At 35.9% G+C, this 16855-nt stretch overlaps 1 protein-coding gene and 1 long non-coding RNA gene across 5 annotated transcripts in view; one reads left to right on the top strand and one right to left on the bottom strand.

Moving 5' to 3' along the window:
- LRP1B (LDL receptor related protein 1B) overlaps positions 1-16855 on the top strand; it is a 1592931-nt gene that overhangs the window by 550191 nt on the left and 1025885 nt on the right. The gene's annotated exons all lie outside the window — the stretch shown is intronic.
- LOC135321125 (uncharacterized) lies at positions 313-7551 on the bottom strand. The gene is made up of 3 exons (XR_010380567.1): positions 7338-7551; positions 5823-5919; positions 313-649 (listed from the first exon to the last, which is right to left on the bottom strand). It is a non-coding gene; the product is annotated as an uncharacterized LOC135321125 (long non-coding RNA).

The raw sequence follows: 16855 nt of genomic DNA, 5'->3' as shown, positions 1-16855 counted from the left end.
CTGTAAAAGTAACTTTATTAACCAAACATTTATTGAGCACCACCTGTATGCAGTCCATGTCACTAAAATTTGCAAAAGAAAAGGAAGAATGATTGGATTTTAAGAAACTTGGAATCTTCATTTAGATACCACACATTCCAAAAGCAATTAGAACTGTGTGTTTTCATTTTTTTAAGCCTGTTATACTTAATAATTTACAATGTTTTCCCCTAAGTACACTGTTTAACCATGTGTTGTGTCTTTTATGTTATTAAAGATTTCAAAGGATGTTTTAAGAAGAAAATCATTTTTCTCTGTTGTATGTAGGCAAAAAATGCAATGTATGGTACATAGTATATCTGTATCATTACATGCTGATACAAAAACCTTGAATGAGTTTATTGCTTTTTAAAAATTGACTGGCTAGATTGAAGCTACGTAGACACAGCCTATAAGACACACCATTACCTTTTACCATGATTAAACTAAAGCCATAAGTAGTGCCAATAGACATCTTCAGTTGAAGATTAATAGCCATTAGAGATGTAAATACAGTAGATTGTTACTCTAGTGCACATAGAAGGAGCTTTAATTGCATAGGTAATTAGCACTTCCATTGTTCTTCTCATTATCATTTTGTTCCAGTTGAAATGCTTGTTAGCAGCCTACACTGTAGAAGGAACAGATAGATAGGGTGTCATTACAACAGTTGACACAAGGCAGCCTTCAAGTCTGTGACACTAATTAAATTAAAACTTCAAATTACAAATAGACTTCTTACAACTAATGATGAATGACCATCTTCACAAAATAACATTCACTTCTTTATTTGAGAGTCACAAGTCCTGCTTTTAATATGCTGTATTAAATCACAACGAAATCCATTAACAAATCTCTTATGTCTGTCTTTCCAAAGGGAAAGAATATTAACATTTTGGGGCTTTTCTGCAGACTAAGGGAATTTTCTTCTCTCCTTAATCACAATGACAAGTGATTATGAATTCCTATTACCAGCATAAGTGGGAATGTCACCCTTCTCAAGCGACTAGGTTATCACACAGTCTTTAGCAGGCAGAGCAATGTTTTCGAAGTTTGGAAGTCAGTATTCTTTTCTTGCTAAGGACCCGTGGTTGGCATGTAGCGAAGAGAGCTCAATAACTAGTGTCAGTATATTGTCATATACTTAGTTGTCTTTGGCAAGGTGCACTGACTCTTAGTGACCACAGGTGTGCTCTCTGAACTGTGGTTAAACAGGGACTTAGGGACACAAGATAGCTTGTAGGATGCACAGACAAGGCTTCATGTGAATACAACACTTTGATATGGTTAGAACGTTCAGAGAATGCAGGAGAGTTTCTTTGGAATTAACTCACCTAACAATCTTGAAAGAGATTAGTCTACAAAGCAGAATGTTGCTAATTCTCAAAAAAGAAGTACAGACAAGAGTATGTGTGTTGGCTGATGAGCACATATTTTCCATTTTAGAAGCTTACCTTATAACTAGAAATCTAAGATGTAATTACAGTTTTGATTGGTGAGGATAAAATATTAGTATTAATTACTATTAGGGGTATGTGTTGAATGATATTGATGGCTCTTGTTATAAAGTTACGACAGACCCCTACCATAATATCTTTCAAGCAGCAGGTTTCAGTTCAGACCCATCACCAAACTTTTCAAGGGTATGGGAACAACTTTGATCAGTACGTATATTTTGGTTACATACTGTAATAAACGAGCATGTATATCATTACAGCAATGTATGTCACAAGTATATCTGAGTGGTACAGATATTAAAATGTAAGAGTCACTCTGAGAAAGAAGTAAGAAGCTTAATATAACATCAGGATAAGAAATAAAAAAGTTCACTGCAACTTACCAATATTTTCCTCTGAGTATTTAAGAATGATTAAAGGGAGAAAGAGTGGTGCCTGAATTAAACCGAAAGAATATGTGATGATTATTGAGGCTTTTATAGACTCTGAAAGTCATTATTATACAGCATTAGTTTGATAGTTATGTGTTTATTTAAATGATCGTTGGGAGACAGAATGTAAGTAAGAGAGAATTTTATTCTTCTCGAACATGATAATAATAATTCTATTAAAATTATGCTACTAATACAGGTAATTTTAAACCTTTGGTCTAATGCAGCATTTTCCGATGAAACTTTCTGTGATGAGAAAAATGTTCTGTGTCTGCACTGTCCAATGTATTAGTCACTAGATATATTTGGCTACTGATGATTTGAAATGTGGCTATTGAGACTGAAGAACTGAATCTTTTAATTTTATTTCACTTTAGTTTTAATATGATAGCCACATGCAGCTAGTAGCCATCATGCTGGATTGTACAGGTCCAGGGTATCCATCTCCACTGTAGGGATTCAAATGCCGTGGGTTCAAGAGTGTCTTTATCTGCTGTTGAAACTCTATGTACAAGTTACTGCTCTTTGGGCGCCCTTTTTACAGATGTCCTACCAATCTTTTCTCATCTGGTAACACACTGTTTTTGCAGGAAAATTCCAAAAAAGTTAGCTTTTATGTAACTGTGACTTCTAAAGGTTTGTCCCTTGGTTGGAATTCCCATTTTCAAATGATCACTTACTGTGAGTTATTTATAGACATTAATTATTTCATTGAGTAGTGTGTGGATATGTGATTTACCGAGACATTTCTCAGAGTCACCCTACCCTCTACTTTTGGTGGGATCTAACTACCAGCTAGAGTTGCAAGTCAGTTACACACTAAATGATGATTAACTGAATCTATTTGTTAGTATTCAGTGATGGCCAAATATTTTTATCCTGTGCCAGCCATTAGTGATCCAGAATGATATAGCATCACCCACTGCCCTTGAGGAGCTTAGAATCTTTGTGTGCCTAGCACTGTAAATAAGCCAACTCATTTTCCAAAGCAGGCTGAATTGATATGAGGCCTCTGGGGAATCGTCCTCAATAAATATGAGTTGCTAGCAAGCAGAAAGTATTTTTCAAACAATGTCTTTCCTTTGGACATGCCAGTCACCAGGACCATTATTAATTTATTAGATACTTTCTAGGGTTAGTAGAAATCCAATAGCCTAAATTGTTTCCAAGCTGGCTTTTGGCACTAATGGCCCAAGGGGGGAAAAATAATCTGACCTATTCCTATGTGTACCCCACGTAATGCACTTAGTGCTAGGATGCGCCTGAGTACTAAATATGTGGAGCAATGCTGTATTGCGTTTATTGTCTCTAGAACTTTCAACGTGGCAAAGTTTGCCTTAAGCGTTCTCTCTATCTTTGGCTTCTTACATCCTTAGATAGACCCAGTTCTCTGATTCCAGGTGTTAAGTAGAGCAAACGAACAGCAAATGAAAGAACTCATTCATACTGTGGTTGAGAGTGAGTTTCAGGAAGTTACATTTCAGAAGGTTTGGAATTGGGATCTCACTTTGTAAGTATGGGAGGGAGTTAGAGGAAGAGAAGGGGTTTCCCTGGCCCAGTTCAACCCGTACACATAGGAAGAGGGTATGATTGTGAATCACGCTCGTGTTCTCCTGTGTGTTATTACTGCATTTCATGTACAGGTAGAACTTTTCATACATAAATGCATCATTATTTTAGCTAACAATAAAATGCCAGATTTAAATTCAACTCTGCCATCTGTAGGTGAATTTCATATTTCTTTTGTCACCAGATGTTGAAAGTAAGTTGACCATCAGAAGTAGCTACAGAAAACTTTATCAGCAGTTAGGCAGAACTTTACCAGTTGTTTTCAGACTAGGGAAAAAACTATCCATATGTAAATATAAATATATATTCATTATAAAGTGAATGTTTCTATTTTTTCTCTTTGAGATAAAAGCTGTAATTGCTATCTTCTGTTCATATGCCTTTAAAGATTAGGTTCAGGTGAATCATGGGTGGTGTCAATCTGTTTTTGCACTACAACCTGGAAGGTACCCAGGTACAACCTGGAAGAATAACCCTAAAGATTTAAAAATTAGGTTAAACACAATTGCGAGCTTCGTGACTTTGAAATTTCACTATCCTATTGTCCTATTTTTTGATAATGTTAGTAAAATATTTTCTCATAGGCTAATTTTTTCTTGACAGTGATACATTAGATATCTATGTATATTTATTTCCATGAGAAATAATATTTTCTTTTAAATGAAATAATTTTTTAGGTCTCCAGCATGCTGCAATATTTTGATGAAAAAAAATTAGAGGTTAAGATAGAAATACTAATATAAAAATAAATACCTAAAGCTAGAGGAGTTATTCCACTCAGTTCAAGGTGACCAGAATATTAGAATATCGGCCTTGTAGATCAAGTGTAAATAAACTGCTTACTTTCTCTTGGAGATACTTTCTCAAGATAACTGTTATCTTGCCCTATTTTCCGTTACTTTGGAAGGATGCTGATTGCTGTAGAATTTTTTTTTTTTTAAATCCTGAAATTAGTAGTTTATTCTGTGAAGTTATGGAATATTATGAAATATTTAAAAATTCCCCAACTAGGCAGATTTACTATTTGACTAGTATAATTAAATCTTATATTTGCTTGGGGTATTTGGACATTAAAAAGTATTTCACATCTGTTATTACACTTTATCTACACAGGTTAGGCTATAAAGTTAGGCTGGTGCCTGTCTCCGCCCCTGCTTTGCCAACATTTAACAGATGTTAATGAGACAAAGGTTGTTTAAATGACTTTCCTGGAGTCATACATTTGGAGAGTGCAAGAGCCAAGCCTTGGCATCTGACTCCAGGTCTGTAGCTATTTCTGTAAGACCATAAGCCAGAGAATATAAAACTCTCAGAGGCAGACAAAATTTCTCACAAATGGTAACTTTGTATGTGACTCTATACAGTGCATAATTCTTTTAGATACTTGTAGTGTCTGCATCAAGAATGCACCCCATTCACTTGCTAACTTCAGTGCATCGCTTTATTTGTGTAGAAGAGCTCGCAGCTAATTTCAAGGCTTACTTTGCAGAAAATCTTTTCAAGTTACTAGGACTACAACTTCAACAACAATAACAGAAAGTTGTAACTTTTCTCCTCTAATTTAATTTGCATGGATCATTAACTTCAAAGGCTGAAATGACTCACTTATACTGTAGCACTTTAAATATGAGCCAGGATCAACGACAGCTGCTTGATTGGACACTGGAAGTTTGCTGTAGGCCATTGCTTTTTTTTCCGTGTTGTGTATTATGATTTCACCTCTCATGCAGTCTGAATTCATGAAAGGATTATGTTACTGAATTTTAATTCTCTAGATTTTTGTATTATGGGACTCATAGAATCATTTTATGATATTCGTATTATCAAGTTATACTATTTCTACATTGAATTTATCAGTGCATTATAAATAAAAATAAAATATTTAAAACATAAAATTTATGAGCTTCCTACAGTTCATCAAAGTTAAAAAAAATGGAAGTTTCTTAAATTAGGAATTTTTTAATTGAAAAAGAATGAAGTGTATTATTGTCATCATCAGTCATATTTTAAGAAGCCATATTATGCTCAGGAGATTTATTAAGAAACATGTTTTTGTTGTTACTGTTTAAAAATGAGTATCTGCTTTAGAACGAGTGATGAAAGTGTTTGACATAAGTATATCACCCACAGGAAATAGTAAAAAAAAAATAGCAAAGGGAAGGACAATGTAAAACCCAAAGGATTTATGAAGAAAAAGAGGCTCTCAGAATCCTACTATTGGACGGAATGGCCGTGATCATCTTGTTCAGCTCTAAACCAGTAGAAGAATTACTGCTAGACCATTCTTAAGGTTGAGACCCCCTCTGAATTTATACAGAAACAATACATTTCTTCCCTGTAAGATTACCTGTGCGCTTGTTAGATGGATCTACTTGTCTGCAAATCTTCTCTTATGTGCATCAAAAGTGAAGTTGGACGAATCACTGGCCTTAAGCGCTCTTCCACTGTGAACAGGAACAGTAACAGTTAATTTCATGTAACAGTAATCTCCCTTCAATAATAATCCTCATGACATCAGTTTTCCTGTTTTTCAACCATTGACTTAAAAACTTAATTCCCTGATTCTATTCATTGTATTCCCTTTTTATGGAATGAAAAATATTTGTTGACATATTTTAATACAATATCTAGTACTCTAAAGGTGTCCTGAAGAAAGGGGTTCCTTTCTTTCTTGTTAATATAAAAAATCAAAATCATATATAAAATTTTACATCCATTAGGGTAGCTCAATGATGAATGCTAAAACAAATCTTACATCTATTTTTAAAAATTCCAAATTGGAACTTAATGTTTTCCTTTATTAATTTTTTTCTTTTCGGGCCACTCATTACAGTTTAAATATAACTTCCTTTATATCCCAAGTATTTGCTATATTCCCAAGCCTCATTCATTTGGGAATTGGAAAGATGTGACATGTGAGTACTCATTTAAATTATTGATTATCATGACATGTTGCACAGAGTTCAACCCAGACCTTTCTCCCCAGTGATATTAAGAATCTTCTACTTGTGACAGCATGGATAGAACTTGAGGGCATTATGCCATGTGAAATTAGTCAGACGAAAAGGGGACAAATACTGTGTGATCTCACTTACATGTGGAATCTGGAAAAAAAACCCCGAAAAACCTCATCCTCATAGAAACAGAATAGATAGTAGGTAGTTCCCAGAGGTGTGGGTTGAGGGGCATGAGAAACGAGTCAAAGTGGTCAAGAGGCACAGACTTCCAGTTTCTAAGCAAGTAATTGAGTTACGTATTAAGGGAAGGGAGAGATTGTACTCTGGCAGTTTAGTTTCAAATAGGCAATAGGTCATCGTGAGTAATTATGGGGACCCTGAAGCCAAAATGCCTGCTTGTAAGTCCTGAGTCTACAAAATAATAGCAGTAACTTTGGACAAGATATTTAACTTCTAGGTCTCTGTTTCCTGACCCATAAAATGGGAATTGTAAGTATATGCCCCATAAGATGAGTCCAGCTAATCCCAAAGGGTTTCAGAACACTTCCTGATCTATGGGGAACACTCAGTGAACGTTAGCTATGTCATTTTCAAAGGAGAACATTTCTTCTGACTTGAGCAGTGTATTCTGTTCTCTAGTTTCTCAGACCGGCATACAGATATGAAACCATGTAAAGAGACATTGCTGAAAATGGAGCTGGTGACTCCTTTGCTCAGGGCCTGAGGAAATAAGAGCCCAGATGGATCTGACTGGGTGTTGATATTTGTTTATGTAAGCCACTGCCAACTTTATAGAAGCCATAACCGAATTTTAGGGATATTTACAAGAAAAATACAGGCAGTAGCATTTCTTCTCAAAGGTAGACAACATGCAGAGAATGTTGTAGCAGACATTAGCCACATACCTGTGGAAACTGGTTAACATAGGAATGGTTTAGAGAGGTGGTTTCTTCCCACGGTGCTCTCCGTGGAATGACTGGAATGACTGAAAAGCAGTCACCTTTATGCAGTTGCTCTAAGTGCCAGTCAGGCCAGGAAACAGCGCTTTTGCAGGATGGAGCCTGAAGTTTGGAGACATGATTTGGGCTCATTTTAGACTGGATCTTTGGTAAAAATGTATTTTCCCAGCAGTTTCACTGGTGCCATGTAGCTAGTGAAGGATATAAAGGGATACCATCGTGAAGGTAATTTTACCAGGTAGGAAACATGCAAGAGGATTTACATTTCAAAATGACAGTGACCTAAAACTTATATCAAAAAATGTCTTGAAGAAAAAAGGTCCAGAACGGTAGCCTATGGAGCTGTATTACTCGGGATCTTACCCGACAAAATGACGAATTTTCAACATCTGGGGCTTTTATCCCTCAGTTCAGTAGAACTTTATACACAGGACAAGTTGTCAGTGTGTTACAGATGAAGGTGTTAATTTCAGACTAATAATGGCTCCCTACTTAAAAAAGAATTGCATGTCGTTTCACCATTTCTTTTCAGCAATTTAAGACATTTTAATGGCTAATTTTTATTAGGGTCATAAATGATACATGTTTTTTGGCACTTTAGAATCAAATACTGTTATACAGGTATGTTTGGCTCTGAGATACTCAACATTTCCTTTTCTTTTATGCTGTGTGACCAAAAATTCTCTATGCTTAGAGATATAATATTGAAAAGTCATAGCACTTAGATAGTAACATAATCTTTGAGTAATTTTACATTTTGTTGTGCTACTATCTTAGGTTCTTTTCCACTTGTAGAACCATTTTGTAAAGATTCACAATGAATTTACTACCTAAATATTAATTTTTTGTATTTTTTAATTTTTATAAAAGTTAAATTTTAAGTTAAGTATTATTATACGTAGAAAACTTATAATCATGCACTGCCAACTTTTAAAAGAAACCTCAACTGTAACCAACTTTTTCTTTCTTCAGTGGTTAGTAGTTTGCAGTTTGTTCAGTTTATTTGCACTAGAGCTCAGGCCTAGCGAACCCTTCATGGGATTCTTAAAGCATTTTTATAGTAGTTCATTCTTAGGGGAAAGTATAGAGAAGTTTGGCCAAACAGGAATCATCCTCAGTTCTTATTCTCCTATTATCTCCTTAATTCTTTTTCCTGGACCTTTGTCTCTGCCCTCATTTCACACTAAAACCTGAGTAAGAGGAAAACCCTTACCTCCTTAGTTATTCTAGGTTGTTTTATAGCTTTTAACTAGGACACCAAGTTAATTGAGACTACTAACTTAATTAAACATGGGAGAAAACACTGTTGTTCTATGCAGTGGTAGAGGTGTAAGCCATTGCAGGGAGCAGAGCAGAGAGAGCAGTTGGTCTAAAAGTATTTGAAGTGTTCCTGGTGTCAGTTTTCCAGAGACAACTAGCCTTTTAACTTTACCAGAAGTAAATTTTGAGGAGGGAGGAACTGGAAAAAAAATGCATGAGGAAAATAAGCAGGGGGAAATTGCGTGTATGTGTGCATTGGCTTATTTATATTTCTATACTTATGTACAGGAGTTGCAAATAAAATGAAAGCTGGTCTTCTGCCTTAGCATTTCAGGTCTCAAAGTTCTGACTCGCAGCGGTCATGGCTGTTCATCCTTGACTGATTAGATGCAGTAAATTGAGAAGGGACTAATACAGTTCTAACAGAGCCGTCAGATCTGATATCATAGGATCAGTTCTTCATGTGTACTTTCATGATGTCAATTCTCAGTTGCTAAAAACAAATATTTGTACTTTTTGCATAATTTATCACGTTTTATATCTGGTATCCTTTTCTGTGGTTTAAGGCTTTTCTTATTTTTGACAGTCTAAGATCCATGGGTAATATTCAGATTTTTTTCAGGATACTAATGCATTGCTGTCCTAAAGACAAAATCTATCATGAGAGTATTCTGTAGATCAGCATTTCTAAAATGTGTCCTAAAGTTTAAAATGAGGTGGTTCTGCCCTTTCTTAAGTGACCTTTTGTTTACTTTGTATTTGAAGGGAACTAGGGGCTCCATTTGTTTAGACTCCATGTCAGTGAACACATTTCCAGAAAAGGGCACTAGACTTTAAATCCACATTTGGAGGTGTTAGAGCATCGCTACTCAAAGTGCACTCTGTGCTGTAGCAGAACGGGCATCACCTGGGAGCTCAAAGAAATGCAGAAATTCAGCCCCAACCAAGATCAACTGAATCAAAACTTGTGCTTGAAGAAAATCCCTAGGTTATTCATCTCTGTGTTCAAGTTTGGGAGGCATTGTCTTTGACTGGATGATGTGATTCTGACGGCATTATTGATCAAATGTTTAACATGAAATATGGGGAGATGTTTATGAGATACATCATCCATGAAAATCAGATCAGAGTAGCAAAATGGTGAAATACGTTGAACAGCATCAAAGAGGATGGAAGTCCTTTATGCAATCCAGCATAACATATCAAAATGTTGACACTATCTTAGGGTAATTTAATGCTTTTGTATATTTTTTTAAGGAAGCTTTTCGATATCTCTTATTTTTAAATAAAATGCTCATGAAACACAGCATTTCCCGGACAGGTTTACATACAAATGAGGCATTCTTCAAGAAATTTTATGGGTTGCTTTCAATCTTAAATACTAGGCTATTTTGCCTTAATTGTGGTCATTAATCAACTTCATCAGATAATACCATAATGAGAACATAGGTGGAGCAAAAAGAGAATGATGCAGTAGAGGATTTATATAGTTTCTCAGACTAACAGGTAAATAGGTATGTGTGTGTGTGTATTTTTTTTTTTTTTTTTTTTTTTTGCTTGTAGTAGAATATTTTCTATTTCACCAAATAATTGTGTGCAGGTCTGCAAAGGCCTGTTTTCGACGAGGTTTCAATCAGATTTCATGTAGTAACGGTATTGAACTAACAAATTGATTGTTCAGAATAAACAACTTACAGAATAAGTTAGTATTAAACTAATGGAAAAATTTTGTGCTTTAGGAAAAAATTCTTTGCATCTACCTGTTCAAGCTTCTATATGAAAAGGCCAATTTCAAACCCTCTGTTATAAATTTTGAGTCAGATAAAAACTGGCTCAGTTTGTCACCCGATGCCTGATTTTCCATTCTGCGCATTTCTGTTGACCTTTGCTTTTCCTCATCCTGTCTGTTTCAGGTCCCATTGACCATTTTTTCTGTTCATTACCATGGGTATGAAGGTCAGAAGGGGCTGATGAAAAGAAAATGAATCAATAGTTTTCTTTGCAAATATATCTAACAAATAAGATTTGGTGGAGGAGGAGAGATTCACTAATATCTTGCTACAACAGTATTTACTGTAGAGCAGAATTCACTGTAAAGGTGACCAGCTTTGGAGTCCTTCAAACAGAATAGAATGATGAAGTAGAAAGCCTACCTGGGATATCTGGTTGATAGAGGAGTTTCATTTTTTTTTTAACATTTTTTATTGATTTATAATCATTTTACAATGTTGTGTCAAATTCCAGTGTTCAGCACAATTTTTCAGTCATTCATGGACATACACACACTCATTGTCACATTTTTTTCTCTGTGAGTTATCATAACATTTTGTGTATATTTCCCTGTGCTATACAGTGTAATCTTGTTTATCTATTCTACAATTTTGAAATCCCAGACTATCCCTCCCCACCCGCCACCCCCCTGGTAACCACAAGTCTGTATTCTCTGTCTGTGAGTTTATTTAGAGGGGTTTCATTTAATTTTCATTTTTTTCATAACTCTCAACATAGATAATCAAAAAATTCCTTTTGCTGTTGTGGTTTTGTTTTCTCTTTCTGAACCAAGGAAATTTTCAAGAGAGTTCTGCAATTTTATAAATCATTAAAATTACCCATAAATGTGAAGAATCCCTCTCTAGTATCCAAATAACAGATGTCACTAGTTCATTAATTTTTTTCAGCCCATTTGGATATCATTTAGTAGGTTGGTTCATTAACACTACCAACACTCTCCAATTTACTATGATTCTACTTCAAATTTTTCGAACTTACGGTGATGAGAAAGTGATACGCATTCATTAGAAGCCATATTCTGAATTTTGCATTTTGATTGTTTCCTGGGCTAGCAATGAGATACACACTCCCTCAGGATGCTGGGCAGTGGCAGTGAGCCAAAGCTCCCAGTCAGCCAAAGCTCCCAGTCAGCCTTGCAAGTACCAGGATAAACTACCTATACACTTATAGTCATTCTGCACCCAAACAACCATTCTGTTTTTCACTTGCAGTGCAGCATCCAGTAAATTACATGAAATATTCAACATTTTATTATAAAACAGGCTGTGTGTTAGATGATTTTGCCCACTGCAGGCTAATGTACGTATTCTGAGTACATTTAAGGTAGGTGAGGCTAAGCTATGATGTTCAGTAGGTTAAGCGTATTAAATGCTTTTTTGACTGAATGACATTTTGAATTTACTTACTGGGACATAACCTCGTGGTAAGCCAAGGAAGATCTGCATTAGTATTAATCTTACGATTATGTGTGTTAGTTTCTGTGTGTTTGAAATTCATTCTCATTGTCTTCTGTATTCTCCTTTTACTGGGCATGAACCTCCATATTCAGAATCCTGTGAAAGGAGCAGCTATTTTGGAAATTGGGGGGAAAACAGGGTATTGCCAGTAGATGATTTAGGTGAGGAAAGAGAAACTTCCTTTGCTGATTCAGTATTTACCAAATACTGTTTATCTAGCAGTTGTTTAATTGTTTACATAAATTGGAGACATTCAGCTCAGTGTAGAACAGGAGAGCCAAGGTGCTGTTAATGAAGCAAAGCAGCTTTATGAGCACACTCAAAGGCTCCGAGTGACTCCGTACAGGATTTCCCAGGGAGAAGAAGGCTGAGTGTGTAGTGTTGGCACACTGAACTCAAACTCAAGCCTGGCTAAGACTCTGTCTTCTTAAATATACAGTCCAACCCTAAATGATACCAGTTCTTCCTTCTAGAGATTTGTATTTTTTCAGAGATAACAACTTGCCCTTTGTCAATTTCAGCATGAAGAGGATGTGAATTTGGTGGGCAAGAAGATAGAGAGTATGAGTGGCAGATGTTAGGAGGTAAAAATCTGTGGCTGAAAAACAGAAATGCAGATGATTATACCACCTAGTATTTGAGCCTGTGCTACTGACATCCTTAATGTGGGGGTCCCTTCCTGCCAAGCTAACCAGGCAGTGAAGCTTTTCAGAGTAGCTGGACTTCCTCAGAAAGAGGTAGCAACTGATGTGAAGCCAGTCTGTTTGACCTAGGGTGCCCCACCAAGGAGGAAATAAGCACATAGTCAAAGACTGATTAAATTAGGTTAAAAGAAGAATTGGGGACTATGGTTTAGTAAGCTGAGCTTTAGAAGACTGGGGCTTTACCTTACCAATACTTAACATTGAAAACCTATTTGTATTTACTGAGGACAACCTAGAGTCATAGCAAATAAGGATTCTGTCATCAAGGCAAAGCATATGGGAACCATGTTTATAGTTAGAATTTGCTGGAAATAGACAATGCAAATTCTTCTAAGCACAACTGATATTTAGCACAACTGATATATTAGCACAGCAATACTGGTTGATGAAATACTGAAATAACTTGTATTCTGATTCTGCAGTGCTGCTAGCCAGTACCCTCCTAGGACCCCTCAAATAACCCGATACTCTTTCAGGCCAAATTAGGCAAAGAAGTAGACTATCTTAACACATCTTAGCGCTGTCTTAGCACCTGCTCGTCTGTCACCCCCACCTGTCGTTCCTCCCATTTGCTTTCCCCGTCCCTGTCTTTCCCTAGTCAGACAGGCCTAGACGCCTGGAATTGGCAATGGTCCCACAGCAAGAGATCATGGGTCATTCATAGCTGGCCAAGATTCCCCTCAAGTTACCCTTTTATGGCTACTTGCAGAAGCTGCAGCCTATACAGTGCATTTCCTCTGTTGTTAAGTATTCAGGCATCACCTCTGACTATAAAAGTTGTTTAAGTATTAACATAGCATGCCTTCACAACCCTGACTTGTAACATGATTTTCTTCCCTTTTCTTCAAGATCCTTCATCGAAAATAGAGAGAGAAACAGACAGACAGAAATGCGCAATTCAGCTTCATGCCTTGTTTATTTCTTTGTTAAACACGATCGGGATGGTTGCACAATATAACACAGTAGTAAAGAAACCAGTTTTAGGAGATAGAAGACCTGAATTCAAATAATAGCATTACAGCTCTGTGACCTTGAAGAAGATATTTAACCTCCACAGATTTCAATTTCCTTATCTACATGATAGCAATTATAATATCTAACTCATAAAGTTCTTGTAAGGATTTAATAAGATAATGGATATTATGTGCTTACCACAGAGGCTGGAACATGGGAAGTACTCAATAAACAGCAATTATCCTATTAATATAATGCTACTTTTACAGAATGCAATAAAGAAGTTCGTTTTCATTAAAGTGCATCATATAATCATTTTCTGAATTAGCATCATTTAAAATGGCATAAACATTAAATTTTGAAGAATATCTTTCATCACTAACATTTTCACTTTTGGTCTGAAATGAAATACACAATGCGTAAATTCTACTGATGACTCAAGACTGTTACATTTAAGAATGCCTGCACCATCCTATGGCTTTTAAATTGGGCTATTTAACATTCTATCTTCCTCCCAAGTATAAATTGGCTTACATAAAAATCGCCGTGTCTTGCAACAGGGCTCTTCTACTGAAAGACGATTAACTACACAGGCTCTAACCAGTCCCTCTCACTGTAAAACCATTTGTATGCTAATCGGGTCTCTCAAACAATTGTTTTCATACACAGCAAAGAATTTCTTTCAAAATATAATGGAATGATTCAAGGCATATATTTACTCCTCTTCTCTCTTTTCTATTTTTACCTTATCCATTTTTTCTAAGCAAATATGAGCTCCCCCCCAAAACGGAATAATGAATGAGTAACTCCTATTAAATAACTTTTATTTTGACAAATGTACCAGTAGAATCAAGAAAGATCTTTCTGCTTGTCTACATATATCACAGTGAATCTCGGTTGTTTGACCAAAGGTCATGGAGCAAACTTCTCTCTCAATCAGAGAGAGAGTTTTCTTTTTAAGTCAGTATGTGTAATTTAATGGTGTCTTGAGGGAGCCCTGCAAAGTGAAAAAGCTCCAGTTTCTGTGGAGTTGTGTTCATGTTATTTAAATTATAGTGAAGAGTTAATTGGTTGAGAATGATGCTTGTCATCAAGTGGATCCTCAAAATACTACTCATTTGTTCTTAACCTGATAAGAAGGAAGTATAGCGACATCATGTTGACTAGTTTTGTTTTTTGATATATTTGCTCATCAAATTGCTGGCTTTATTACTTAAACTGTTTTTGAGGGAAAATTATCTTTCAAGGGTTCTTGGTAATGGTTTATATAGAATTTATATTATTATTATTATTATTAATTATTATTAATTATTATTATTTTATATAGAATTCCTTTAACCTTTGACTAGTATCATTTTGGCAACATACCACCAAAATCCTTTCTTTTATCACTTGACATTAACCTGTCTCTGGTTTTTATTTTTTATTTATTTATTTTTTTAATTTTATAAATTGAACTCCTATTAATTTGGTTAGCATCCATTTATTTGCTCCCCTGAATTTGATCATTTCACAGAAAGCTTTTAAGGTCAGTTTCCTAGACCACTGAAGGCCGTTGGCGTCTCCACCCATGTAATGATGCCTCATACGATTCTACAGGAGGGAGCTAGCTAGCTTCTTTCTTTCTTCGATGTAAGTTCAGCTATGGCAGGAAATACTGTGTGATTAGAATCACATACTATCTAATCACACACTGTCTTTGGTTTTTAGACCATAGCTGGGGACATGCATCTAACCTTTTAGGAAGACACTGGGAAAATAATCTTCCTTTTTAGATTGCACAGAAAGAGCAAACAAACAATCCCTCTTAAGAGCGACAGTAGCAACGCCTCTGTGTGCAGAGAGTTTGGCTCAGAAGCAGTCTCTAGCACATCTGTGGAATGAAAGATTGAAAGACTCAGTTATCCTGACATGTGGATGAGCCAGTTGGCTGCTGCCACTCATTGTCTCTTTGTTGGAGGAAAAACCCACTTTTCCTCTTGAGAATGTGTGGAAACTATCTGATATTGGCTGGCCTTTTTTAGGGGTGGGGTGGGGCATAGCAGTTACGCATTAGTCTTTTAACATGCTTCCTACTAGGAAGTTATCCCTGCTTCAGATTGGGTAGGCGTTCCACACTGCCCTAAAATTCATAACTGAAGTCTGGAACTGTCACCTGGTTATATAGGTAAAGTAATCCCAGTAAACAAGAAAAACAAAAAATCATTGGCCTTAAATGTGAAATACCTTCTATTCTATATTTCAGGAGAAAACAAACACTCAAATGTAAGATTGCATCTTCTGCTTCCTTATTTTATCTGCAAATTGTGTAAATCTTTTCTTCACAGAGAAGTTTGAAAATACGAATAGAGCATATGTTTTACTTCCTGAGGACTCGGTAGAATTTCTTCAAATTGATGACAGGAGGGCATCTTCTTTCTAGTTCATTGATTACATATTCTTTCATTTAAAAAGAAAGTTGAGCTCCAACTATAAAGCAACAAAATTGCCCCCAAGAAATGTGATATGAGTATCAATCAGTGTGCCTTTCTCCCAAACAAAAGTACCTGTCATTTTCACAGAGGGCCTAAAATTCCAGTCTTTAGAATTAATCTGGTTGTTTCTGTAAGAATCATGTTTAATGTAAGTACATTATGTGTAAGAGATAGCACCTAGTTTATCAAATTGGCTAGCAAAGAGCAGGGCACTAAGAGATTCAAGAAAGCATGAGTGTGTTTTAACTGAGAGGGATGGGGGGAAAAACAAATTTCTAGATCTTTTGACAGAGAGAATTGAGTGATCCAAGAATCAAAGAACTTCTGAAGACTAGACACATGGAGAAGAATAAAGGAGTACTTAAAATATCTAAATGACACTAATTTTTTAATCACCCAAGCTGAGTTTCCTCCCTTAGCACCAGGTTTAATGAATGGCAGTGCTGCAGTGAGTCACTCATAGAACAATGATTTCATTTATTTTCTTATCTGTTTTCCCATAAGTGGAAAGTCGTAAAGCCAGACAGCCCATTGGCCTGATAAAATTATTTCTAAGGCTGTAATTAACGACAACAGTGCTTTGGTTATGTCCACAATATTTTTCATTTGTCAATTTTGACTGTATCGTAAGTGTTCACAGTTTTAGTTCAGAGAGTGTTACGGCTTAGCCTCTGTTGGATTCAGATGCTGACAGTCAAACTGATAAAAGTTACTTGATATATATTCTAAAGTTAGCAGAAACACACATATACACACAGAAATAGAGAGCTCTATTTTAATACAACAGCATTTCCAGATACGATCCAGAAAGTTTTCATTAAGAG

Source organism: Camelus dromedarius, chromosome 4, assembly GCF_036321535.1.
Source record: "Camelus dromedarius isolate mCamDro1 chromosome 4, mCamDro1.pat, whole genome shotgun sequence".
NCBI lineage: Eukaryota > Metazoa > Chordata > Mammalia > Artiodactyla > Camelidae > Camelus > Camelus dromedarius.
This window is presented reverse-complemented; position numbering and strand designations above follow the sequence as displayed.